Source organism: Oryza glaberrima, chromosome 12 (genome assembly GCF_000147395.1).
Source record: "Oryza glaberrima chromosome 12, OglaRS2, whole genome shotgun sequence".
In the NCBI taxonomy this organism is placed as follows: domain Eukaryota; kingdom Viridiplantae; phylum Streptophyta; class Magnoliopsida; order Poales; family Poaceae; genus Oryza; species Oryza glaberrima.
In genome coordinates this window covers 13,017,438-13,030,473 of record NC_068337.1, presented here as the reverse complement: position 1 = coordinate 13,030,473, position 13,036 = coordinate 13,017,438, and the positions used below count along the sequence as shown (strand labels likewise).

Sequence of the window (13,036 nt, the reverse complement as noted above, 5' to 3'; positions counted from 1 at the left end):
CCCCGCGACTTTGGAATAGATGACATTATATTACCTGTCTATCAGTTGGAAGACCTTGTCAAAAATCTTCTCCTCTTTACTCATTGAGTCGTACACAGTGACTCTGCATGCGTCCAAGTCAAAAAATAACAGGACCCAGTGGAATCTAGAATATGCGTGAGACGAGATATCTATATCTATACTAATATAAAAAGGAGGAGTTGTACCGCTCCAATGCTACAAGCCAAATCACTCGGATTAATCCCTACCGTCCATCCGCGCGCACGAATTCACCACCGCATGATTCCACGCGCAAACTTCGCTCCTCCTCCTCCACACGCGAAGACTTCGCTCCTCCTCCACGCGCGGACTTCGCTTCTCCTCCTCGCTCGCTCCTCCTCCTCTCCGCATGTAGCGCCGCCGCATCCTCGCCGGAGCCGCTACCCACGCCGACATCTTCTGCTGCCGCCGCTAGATCCGGCTTCTTGCCTACCGTCGCGGCCGTATCCGACCTCGGCCCCATCTGCCGCCGCCGCCGCTGCCGAGGTCGGCCCCTCCTGTCCCTGCCGCCGGAGTACATCCATGTTTCCCTCCTCGCTGTTGTCCACAGGCTCCGCCAATGCAATGGCCTCTTACCTTCCCTCAACCACCGTCTTCTGGACAAAAAGCAGAAGTACCAACAGGTAAGGTGAAAATGCCCAAAATCATCATCTTCTATTTTGCAATCTGGCTACTCTTTTGCATGTATTCTTCTGTCATATGGGCTGGAAGGGGTGAATATGAAACTTTCAGATTAATTAATGTGTTGCAGTTTGCCGAACAAACAAATCAACAGTTCTTTATATTATATTGGTATTAGAATGTGGTTAAGAAACTTGTTTTCTACTGGATTCATGTTTTTTCTCTAACGATTTGTTTACTACACGCTTGCAGACAATTATCTGAACCACAAGGGGATATCACACCAACTCACTCTCTCGGCTTGTTTCTGGTATTTATCACACCCAACCTATTCTCCAAACATAATATTTGTACTGCAACTCACATATTAGAATTACTGTACCGTTGTTTCAATAGATGGGAACACTTCAATCAAAAGTTGTGTTGTCTCACTTTCGTTATAAAATAAAATAAAATTCAGTGCTCTTCAACCATGTTGGCAACATATCCGAGTGTGAATTGTTGGGGATGATTATTCTTTTTTGATTGTTTGGTGAGATTTGATAATTCTATTCTATACAATTCTCTATTCTTGTGAATTACTGATATTTTTTGAGTCTTTTAGAAGGATACCCTAGAGTTGATGCCGATAAATTGAGGTTTATTTGTTGGTAAAGGATATTTGTAGGCTATTTGATTCGTTCTATAAATTGCAGAGCAACTTTGCAAAATACAAGTGTTGTAGGGCTAACCCTTAGAATTTTGGATCATTTTGGTTGCTATACATGTCATCCTGAAGCAACACTTCTTTCCAAATACTACACAGCACCATAGCAGCTTACCATGGTGATCTAATCATGGCAGTTAGGAGGGCAGTAAATGGCGATCTCACACAAGGATGCCATGCATGATGGCGTTATACCAGCATTCTCATCACAGCTGAACAACGACCAACAATGATAGGTGAGGTTTCTCTCAAAAGTGATAGGTGAGGTTGATGTATGTTGACTAGATACTTTGGAAATTAAATGAAGGCATTGAGCTGGCAATTTGGGCAAAGTAGATGGGAAATGTTGAGCACTATTAGTATGCACATATAATTAGAACTTACAGCATGCACTTTAGTTTACAACTCTCTAATGTTTTCTGCCAAGAAGTTCCATATCAAAATGCCTGCTAAAATATTTCTGGGTGTTTGCTTTCAGAAATATTTCTATTTATAATAGAAATGTAAAATCAATCAGGGTTGTCAAATCAAGGCGTAAGGCGTAATGTTAAGATTTAGTAAGGACTGCTAGCCCTGTTAACCAGTTCAGCATGCATGCCTGAATTCATTTTTCTTTCTTACTGCCACCTGATTGTAATATTTGATTGATGTGAAACAGGGTTGTGGTCCGACGTGAGAATCTGAACAGCTATTCATATCCTAGATATCATCTGTCTAAGATTTTATTTTTCAGTAATAGATTTGAGATTCATGCAGTTAAAATTACTGCAGAGTATATCAACTTTACAGTGATATGCTATGATCCTATGAGTTATGATCTTGTTCTTTTCTTTTCAGGTTCTCCAAAAACTGGAACTACACCAAGCAGCAGCAACACCAAGCGATGTATCTAGCGTCACTGGCGGAATCATTCGTGACCTATCAATGATGGTCATCCCCATTGAGCATCACATGGTTCACAGAGGCCATGGCATCTTTGATTTCCAACAGGTTAATCCTTGTCGTCTCATGTTTTGAATTTTTCATCTCCACGTTTGCTTTTGATGGTCTACACTTTAAGTTTGACACTAAAATGTTCATACTCCAGATGAACTGGTTCTTGATCATGTGATCATCAGATACTTGAAAATTTGCGCATTTGGTACTGAAATTAGACTCAAAGTGGACTCTGCATTTATGTTTCCAACTACCCGGTCCAAAAAATGCTTGTAGTAAATTACAATTATCACCTAAAAATGTTGGTGGCACATAACTTAAGAAATTACGATGGTTCTTTCGATATAAAGTGATGTCATCGGAATTGCTTCATGAATTACTTGCAAAGCTGTTTAGCAGTTGAATCTTGTGCTTATTGTAATTCAATAATCTTTTGATCATCAAATTGACCTTGAAAATATTAGCCTTTACTATCTCTGATGAGATATCCTTTATCTTTATGATTGGAATCTGGATTTTCTTTGATCAATGTTAATTTGACTTGACATACATTGTGCATAAGAAAATATTTTACTATCAATATTGATATCCTTTATCTTGGCATACATTGTTTTGTGTTTTACTTGATGGATAAAGTGCTAAAGGCGAAAGAAGTTGGACAGACCTTCTCGGTGTGACACTTGAAAACACATATGAGGCTGTGGATGTATGAGATGTGAGCAACTGGGTGTGTGCATGATCCTGATTTTGTCATAAGAGGGAGGTAGTGAAGTTAAGTCGTGTGGAATACACTGTAATAAGCAAGTATAGTTTCACATAAAATAGGCTTAGCACTTTCACTTATTTATATACAGTATATATTTATTCTGGTGATGGATTCTTTGGTGCTACCATGCATGTATAACTTGCTTGCTGTTATTCTTATTTTTCTCCCACAATGGTTTTAATTTACATTTGTTACTACGCGCATAGCACGTGCACGGTTACTAGTATATGAAAATGTACATGTTATATGTATGGGAACGAAATTTGTTCGAACGACAATAAAAACTCACTCTGTGTTGTACGGCAGTAGTATGAACGTCTTGAAATGCTGCTGCGTTAGGAGATGGACGAGATTGTCCTCTATGTCTTTTTCGTACTTGTCGATCATTTCGGTGTTGATTTTCCAAGGGTCGATGAACTCAGTATCGTAAACCCCCCGCCGTCGGGCCCTTTGAATCTCCATTCTACAACGATAAAATGAAATTATTATTGTTTACATATATGCAAGGAGCTAGTTATTGAACGAAACAAATCAAACTCAAAGATACTTACAAAATCCATGCGCTCAGAAAAGAGACGTCGAGGGCGTCCAGATGGTACAGATCGAAGGCATCCTTGAAATGGATCCAAAGAACATCTTCTCCTTGCAAGAAGTCGGGGTTTCTGATCCTGAGAAATTTAACTATTTGCCACTCTTGTGAGATGGCAATTAACGATTTGCCACACCCTATCAATGACATGTGGGCCCTCATGTGTCTATGACATGTGGGCCTAGTGGCAAATCGTTAAGCACCACTTGTAAGAGTGGCAAATAGTTAAAAGCCCCTCTGATCCTCGCTCCGAACATCTCTCTATCCTTGGCGCTCATTTCCATGTACCGTTCATGGAATTTGTACATCTGTGTCGGTAGGGACTGCAGCTGCTCAGGAGTGACAAGCGGTTTACCGAGTTTAAACTTGTATGCCACTTCCGCCTTCGGGATTGGTGCGCCTCCAATCAGCTGATCCACAGTTAGACCGGTGTCTGAAATGAAATCCGTTATGACAAAATCTCCGCCGGTCACCAACGGCTAGACCTCTTGGTTTGGTTGTTCTCCAAGCTGAGGGACTGGTTTGGACTTCTTAAATAGGCTTTCTGAAGTGTTCGGTCATAGTCGGTTAGCTTTAAGGCCTCCTTGTTTGTTGTGGACATTCCCTTGAAGAAGTTCTTCACGCTCGGGTCAATAGGTATCTTGTTTTCAGGACTCCGAGGCTTGAGTTGCCTCTTCACTTTTCTTGCCACATAAGCATCAAGCTCCTCTTGACTGCAATTGTACGATGGTTCCTTGTTTTTGGTGGCGTCAACTTTCGCCTTCTTCGTTGCCCTTGTGTGGGCAGGCGGTGGAGCTTGGCGAGACCTTGTCTTGGGAGGTGCAGGCGGACTCGGTGGAGGTGGAGGAGGCGGAGGAGCCGGAGGAGTCAGAGGAGATGGTGCAGGAGGAGGTGGCGGAGGAGCGGGAGGAGATGGTGCAGGAGGACGTGGCGGAGGAACCGGAGGAGATGGTGCAGGAGGAGATGGCGGAGCCGGAGGAGATGGTGCATGAGATGCCGCTTGTCGCCCAGGGAGGATGATGTACCACTTGCGCCATAGTATAATGGCATGGTTTGTGTCTCGTAGATGCGTCTCACCGTCTCCTCCTTGGTAGTCCAACTCGAGGTCCTCGTACGCGGCTTCCACCAGCTCAACTTCGACCCTCGAGTATCCTGCTGGAATCGGCCTGTAGTGGTAAGTCCCTGAAATGTCCGTTGGGATGGCCATTCCCGACGCCACCTTCACGTGATGAGAGGTTATCTATTAGTAATCAACCTAAGCAGCAACTTGCGGAATGTACAAGTCAAAAATAATAAAACTACGAGCATACCTTGATTGATAAGTTCTTGAAGGGAATATGCAGCTCACATGGTGTCCGCTACGTGATCTCATCAACGGGGCAGGTGGTTTCGTCCTAGGTTTGCATGGCGTCCATGCTCTGTGATCCTACCTGCCCCATTGAGGCGCAGCTGCTACGATTGCCTGATGGGCTGACCATTGCAGGAGGAATGTACGGCTGGGGATCCTGGGACCGATGTGCGGCCATGCGTTCATCCACCTTCCTTGCCACCTCCTCTTGCATGCTAAGCTCGTAGCTCGATACCCTGTACTCAAGATCTGCAATCTTCGCCTCGGTATCTCTCTTGCTCCTCATCCGACTCCTGTACGTGTGTATGTCCTCCTTGAATCCAATCTTCTAGGGAATCACGCCTTTCCCTCGTGTTCGTCCTGGATGCTCGGGAGTCTGTAGAGCGAGTGATATCTCGTCCTTCTCTCTGTCGAGTCGGAATGTGCCCTGAGAAGCGGCTTCCACTGCGTCCGTTAGTCGACTGGCAGCCTCGCATATCTGATCACTGAAGACAAGGGAGTCATCAACTGGGTTAAGCGTTCCACCGTGAGCATAGTACCAGAACTTCGATCGATCTGACCATTTAGCGGTGGCCGGTTCGATACCCCTCTCAATCAATCTTGCCTCCATCTTCTCCCACTTCAGCATTGCGACGCTATAGCTGCCTGACCCCAAGTGGTGATGGTACTGGGTGGCATTTTCTTTGTTTCTGACCATAATCGCTTGCCCTTGTTGCCCTGTCTTGTAAGCAATGAACTCGTCCCAATGATCCCTTAGCTTTGGGAATACGTAGAAGCTCGGTGTTAGTCCCTTCAGGTTGTATTTCTTGTAGAGATCTCCCTTGAAGCTCTGGAACTGTTCTGCCATTTTCTTAAGAGTCACTGTTTCACTATGTTCTCCGTACCCGCTGGGAGCGTGAACGTCTCGAGCATTGTGGTCCACAGCATCTTTTTCTTTGATTCCGGGACAAAGCTGTCATTATCCCCGCGTGCCCTTGTTCTGCACCAGTACACCGTGCTGATAGGCACGTTATCCCTCACAACCCAACCACTGTGGCGTACAAAATTCTTGGCTGCTTCTGCCGGGGCACTAGGTCGGCCGTCTTCGTCCACCTCAGTTATGATGTGCCGACCCTCTATCTTCTTCGCGGCACCTCGTTGTCCGCGTGCCCTCTTCTGTCCAGCGGAGGGATGACTTCTACTAGCCTCCTCCTCCTCGTTCCCCTCCTCGTTCCCCTCCGCATCCCTCTCCACGTTCCCCTCCTTGTTCAAGTACTGGTTTGGATCCTCGATCCCCTCTTCTTCGTTCCAGTACTGGCTGCTTCCCTCTGCAGTTGTATCCTACAATATCTGTTCCTCATCGCGATCAGCCATCTATTCATACAAGAAATATTTGCTAATTCTATAGGTCATATTTGCTAAGCGTAATATTAAAACTCTACTAATCTTATATTAAAACTCTACTAATCATATATGCTAAGTCTAATAATCTTATATTAAATCTCTACTAATCTTATATTAAAATTGTAATAATCATATATACTAAGACTAACAATCTTATATTAATTAAATGGTAAATTGGAACCATGCCATTATAATTTTGCAATGTTTGAGATATGCCATCGGTATCTCAATGATATGTAGGACCCACATGAGTCAATGACATATGGGTCAGGATGGCATATCTCAAATTTTGCAAAATTATAATGGCATGGTTCCAATTTTCCCCATTAAATCGCTACTAATCTTATATTAAAATTGTAATAATCATATATGCTAAGTCTAACAATCTTATATTAAATCTCTTCTAATCTTATATTAAAATTGTAATAATCATATATGATAATTCTAACAATCTTATATTAAATCTCTACTAATCTTATATTAAAATTGTAATAATCATATATGCTAAGTCTAACAATCTTATATTAAATCTCTAATACAATATGATCAGTCTAATAATCTAATAATCTCTAACACTCACATTTGCTAAGTCTAATAATCTAATAATCTCTGACACTCACATTTGCTAAGTCTAATACAATATGCTAAGTCTATCACGAATCTCTAACACTCACATATGCTAAGTCTGATAATCTAACACTCACATATGCTAATAATCTAATAATCTTATATTAAAACTCTAATAATCTTATATTAAATCTCTAACAATCACTTCTTTACATCACTTGCCTGTGCGAATTCCTTCGATGGCTAGCTACCTGTGGACCCCCCTTTTTATAACAGAAATCATTCGTGTAAACAGTACCATTTCCCTGGATCAAGTAGTCTGGTACACACGAGTTCATAGCTGAAATACCAAAAACACATACACGAGAGTCTAGTGCTAATTATTACATCATAAGCCCGCAGGCATTGTTTTAAATCATCGAACCGAGCGGTCCGGAATACATTCCAAAAGCAGAAATAGATAAGGCAGCGGAATTCAGGCAGCGGCATGCCATTGCCATAGGCAACGACCGTACTAAGACCTACTGAGCGCCATCGTCTTCATCTCCTTCCTGGTAGTAGGCATAGGGATCCTCCGAAGCTTCATCTCCCGCTTCTGATTAATTTTATAGTTGCAAGGGTGAGTACCAACCGTACTCAGCAAGCCACCACAGCAACAATGCATATGAAAGGGGTATTTCAAAGGATGGCTATGGCTCTTTTGCGTAAAGCTAGTTTTGTAACTCTTTTCACAAGCCTAAGACCTAGTATTGACTGATCAAATTTTAGTACCAGTATTTATATTTAAACAACGATGGTTCTGTCCACCATCCATTGTGTTCCCAAGGATAGCTTCCCGCCATTGAGTCGTCATGGCTTTCTGGGGACGCCCACATTCCTGCCTCTTAGGAAGTGGCTCCATCAGCAAAGAAAATCATCATGCAATATCCCATCCCACGCAAGTTATGGAATTTATAGTCTAGCCAAGTGTAATACATGTCCCGGTGCTCAATAACCGCGAGCACGGCTATTCGAATAGATTTGGTTTACTCACACTGCAGTGGATGTACACTTTACCCGCACTCCGCGACTGCCCAACACATGAGCCTCGTCCCAACACATGAGACGCGTCACGCAAAGCTTTTCGGTAACCTCGCATTGGCAGTACCCGCTCCATGAACTTTAGACCTATGGCACTCTTGGCGTCATACGTTTCTAGCAGTGAGAGGAGTTCTGACGCTCCCGGGAAGGGAAAAACACACACTCCTACGTTGATTCTTGTCGTTGAACCTAGTCCATCATGATTGTTTTCTTATGGGTATCCTCATGTAGTATTGCCAAGCCAGCCTCTGACCATCCGGAACGGGCATCCGCCATCCAGCCTCTGATTATAGCATTATTTTGCAAATACTATATTTTCGTTAATCCTATACTTAAATTCTAATATTTTTAAGTGTCCTAAATTTCCCCTAATTTTTCCTACTTATTTCCTTCTCTTTCCCCCCTTTTCTTTTCCTTTTCTTTTCTTTTCTTTTTCTCTTCCTTCTTATCTTTTCTTTTCTCTCTCTCTTCTCTCTTTTTCTTTCTTCTTCCTCCTCCCGGCTCCTCCCTGCCCCTCTCTCTCTCAGCTCCCTCTCTCCCTACCCGAGCGGCGACGGCGGTGGATGCGAAGGGGGGGGAGACGGCTCACCGGCAGCGGCGGCGACGATGACGACGGCGGCGGCGGCGATGCAGACGACGGCGGCGCGGGCGGCGCGGTGGCTCAAAGCGGTGGCGCAGCGGCCTAATGCGGCGGCGCGGCGGCGTGGCGACGGCGGCACGTGGGGTAAGGGAAAGGGGAGGGGAAGATGGGGGATGTGTGTGTGGGGAGGCTTGGGGATGGAGGGAGGGCTTATATAGGGCGCGGGAGAGGGGCGGCGGCCTTATGGCGTCGGCGGGGTGACGCGGCGCGGGCTCGACGCGGCGATGTGACGACGACGCGGCGCGGCAGGGCGCGTGGAGCGAGGCGGCGACGCGACGGGCGACGGCGACGGCGGGGTAGCGGCGCGAGGGGCGAGCGGCGTGCGGGGCGCGGGGCTCGAGGCGGCGCGCGGCATGAGGCGGCGACGCGACATCGGCGCGGCGCGGCAGCGGCGTCGTGACGGCGATGGGACGGTGCGGCAGCGGCGGTGCGCGGCGCGAGGCGCGGGGCGCGGGCGCGGGCGCGTCGACACGATGGCCGCGCGGCGACGGCGATGGCGCAGCAGTGGGATGGCGACAGGCGGCGGCCGCACGGGGCTCGGGGGCGCGGCGCGGCAGCGGCGACGCGACGACGGGTGCCGCGGCGCGACGGGCGGCAGCGGTGACACGACGGTGGGCGGCGCGGTGCGGCGGGCGAGCGGCGCGCGGGCGACGGTGGCGACAGAGAGAGGAGAAAAAGGAGGAGCTGGGTTATGGGACCACGTCGAACACCTGGCGGCCGATGAACAGTGTAGTTTCCTATTTTTCCCGATTTTAGCCCATTTTCTATTTAAATTTGATTCCATAATTCTTAACTTTTGTACATATGATGTTTAATCAATATTTGTGTTATTTTAACTAATGAATTCACCCTAGATTAATATTACTCATATTTTATTTTTATATAATTTATTTGAGTTTTAATTAGGGTTAATTCTTATTCCATCGTATTTAAATTTAATTGATCCAATTATGGTCAAGTTAATATTTTATTTATTTCTATCCACACCTAATCTTTATTTTAATTTATATTTATTTTACCAATTTGTTTTTTTAAGGTTTATTGCTAATTAACTATTCTTTACTCACGATTAATAAACTTCGAGATCAAATCAAAATAAAATAGGCGAATAAGATCGGCATGATGTAATTAATTTAAAAAGTTTTTGAAAAACCGTATTTTTAGAGTTTAGATTTTTGTCGTCGAATTTTCAGGGTGTTACAAACCTACCCCCCTTAAATAAATCTCGTCCTGAGATTTCTTACCAGTTCTCGAATAGATGTGGGTATTCTGTCCTTAAGAACTCCTCACTTTCCCAGGTGGCTTCATTCTCGGTGTGATTACTCCATTACACCTTGTACATGTGCCACACTTTACTCCTAGTTCTCTTTTCGACTTCGTCCAATATCCAGATCGGGTGTTCTGGATACGTGAGATCATTGCTATTGTGAATTTCTTCCAACGGAGCCTGCTCTTCCGGCACTTGTAAGCATTTCTTTAATTGTGACACATGGAAGACTGGGTGCACATCGGCGATATTTCCTGGCAGCTGTAACTGATATGCAACTTCCCCTCTTCTAGCCGTGATTTGAAAGGGTCTCACATATCTTGGTGCTAGTTTTCCTTTAACCATAAACCTTTTTGTTCCCCTCATCGGAGAAACTTTGAGATATACGTACTCTCCTTCCTTAAATTCTAGGTCCCTTCTTCGGGTGTCGGCGTAACTCTTTTGCCGTGATTGTGCCACTTTTAGACGATCTCGAATCAGGCGAACCTTTTCTTCGGCTTCTTTGATAATGTCAGGTCCAAATACCGCCCGTTCACCTGTCTCAGACCACATCAGTGGGGTTCGACATCGTCGACCAAACAATGCCTCATTGGGTGACATCTTTAGGCTTGCTTGAAAGCTGTTGTTGTAGGAGAATTCAGCGTAGGGCAAACACCTCTCCCAGTCTTTGCTAAAATCCAATGCACAGGCTCTCAGCATATCTTCCAGGACCTGGTTTGTCCTCTCCGTTTGACCATCTGTCTGCGGATGATAAGCCGTGCTAAAAGCAAGATAACTCCCTAGGGCTTCGTGTACTTTCTCCCAGAAGTGCGAGGTAAACTGTGTGCCTCGATCAGATATAATCCTCTTAGGCACTCCATGAAGGCACACTACCCTGGTCATATGTAGCTCGGCGAGTTTAGCACTGCTATAATTTGTCTTGACGGGGATGAATCTTGCTGTCTTGGTAAGTCGATCCACAATCACCCAGATGGAATCGTACCCTGTTGCGGTCTTGGGCAACCCAACAATAAAGTCCATACCTATCTCATCCCATTTCCATTCGGGAATCCTCAGGGGTTGCAGCAAACCTGCCGGTCTCTGGTGCTCAGCCTTCACCTTCTGGCATATGTCGCAGAGTGCTACGTATTCAGCCACATCTCTCTTCATGTTGGGCCACCAATAACCCTCCTTCAAGTCCTGGTACATTTTGATACTCCCGGGATGTAACGAATATGCCGACTCGTGAGCTTCCTTTAGGATTAATACTCTCAGTCCACCCTGTTCGGGTATATAGATCCTCTTCTTGTACCATAGAACACCTTTTTCATTGGTTGAAAATTCCTTTGCATGTCCTGCAGCTAAGCATTCCTTTACTTCTCGGATTTCCTCGTTGTCCCTCTGGGCTTCTTCTATTTGGGTTCTCAAAAGAGGTTGAATGTCCAGGGTGTTTCTTTGTCCACGAGGTACTATATGTAGGTTCAGCTGGGCCAATTCTTCTTTAAGCTTAGGAGCCATCTCTCCCAAACTCAGATGATTGCAATGGCTCTTATGACTCAAAGCGTCGGCTACGACGTTTGCTTTGCCGGGGTGATAGTGAACCTCGAGATCGTAGTCCTTGATTAATTCCAGCCACCGTCTTTGCATCAAGTTCAGGTCTGACTGGGTGAAGATATACTTCAGACTCTTGTGGTCAGTGTAGATATCGCAATGGTTCCCAATCAAGTAATGTCTCCAAATCTTTAGCGCATGAACCACAGCTGCGAGTTCTAGGTCATGGGTAGGGTAGTTTTCCTCATGTGGTCGCAGTTGTCGCGATGCATAAGCCACGACCTTTCCTTCTTGCATTAGTACTCCTCCTAGTCCTTGCCTCGATGCATCACAATATATAACAAAGTCTTTCCCGATGTCGGGAAGAACTAAAATAGGTGCCGATGTCAGCTTCTCTTTGAGTTGCTTAAAGCTTTCCTGGCACTGTTCTGACCACGCAAACTTCTTCTCCTTTTTGAGTAGTTGTGTCATTGGCCGGGCTATCTTTGAGAACCCTTCGATAAACCTCCGGTAGTATCCGGCCAAGCCTAGAAAACTCCGAATTTCGGTCACCGACTTGGGTGTTTTCCATTCCGTAATGGCCTCTACTTTTGCAGGGTCTACTGCTACTCCACCGGCTGAGATTACGTGACCAAGAAAAGCGACTTCCTTCAACCAGAATTCGCACTTGCTGAATTTTGCGTATAATTTGTGCTTTCGGAGTTTCTGGAGTACCAATCGTAAGTGTTTCGCATGTTCTTCCTCATCTTTGGAGTAGATCAGAATGTCATCGATGAATACTACCACGAACTTATCCAAGTAATCCATGAATACTTTGTTCATAAGATTCATGAAGTACGCTGGGGCATTGGTTAGACCAAATGACATCACTGTGAACTCATACAATCCATAACGTGTGGAAAACGCGGTCTTGGGGATATCTTCGGTCCTAATCTTCAGTTGGTGGTATCCTGATCGAAGGTCGATCTTTGAAAACACCTTAGCCCCCTTGAGTTGGTCGAAGAGATCATCAATCCTTGGTAGCGGGTACTTGTTCTTAATAGTTACTTCGTTCAGCGATCGGTAGTCTACACACATTCTCATGCTACCGTCTTTCTTCTTAACGAATAATACTGGGGCTCCCCAAGGTGACGAACTGGGGCGTACAAATCCCTTTTCTTGCAACTCTCTGATTTGCTTTTTAAGTTCCTCCAACTCATTGACCGGCATCCGATACGGTCTCTTGGATATGGGAGCAGTTCCAGGTATCAAGTCAATGATGAACTCTATGTCCCGATTGGGGGGCATTCCAGGTAGGTCTTCTGGAAACACATCAGGAAATCGTTGCACTACTGGCATCCCTTTCATGGGTAGCATGGTGAATATGCCTCCGGCACGTTCGGCCAATCTGGGATCTTGATCCATAGTTGTCCTCATATCTGATCCCCAGGGTGTGGTTAAGGTCACCTCTCTACGCCTACAGTCGATTACACCTCTATTCTTTGTTAACCAATCCATGCCCAGTATGACATCCAGGGTCTGAGGTATTAAGACCATAAGATTGGAGGGAAACACCACGTCCCTA

General features: G+C 45.3%; 1 long non-coding RNA gene across 1 annotated transcript; it reads left to right on the top strand.

Moving 5' to 3' along the window:
- The first annotated feature begins 383 nt into the window (after positions 1–383).
- LOC127758022 (uncharacterized) lies at positions 384–3,231 on the top strand. Its single transcript, XR_008013571.1, has 5 exons — positions 384–662; positions 913–970; positions 1,504–1,602; positions 2,204–2,356; positions 2,939–3,231. It is a non-coding gene; the product is annotated as an uncharacterized LOC127758022 (long non-coding RNA).
- The last annotated feature ends 9,805 nt before the right edge of the window (positions 3,232–13,036 follow it).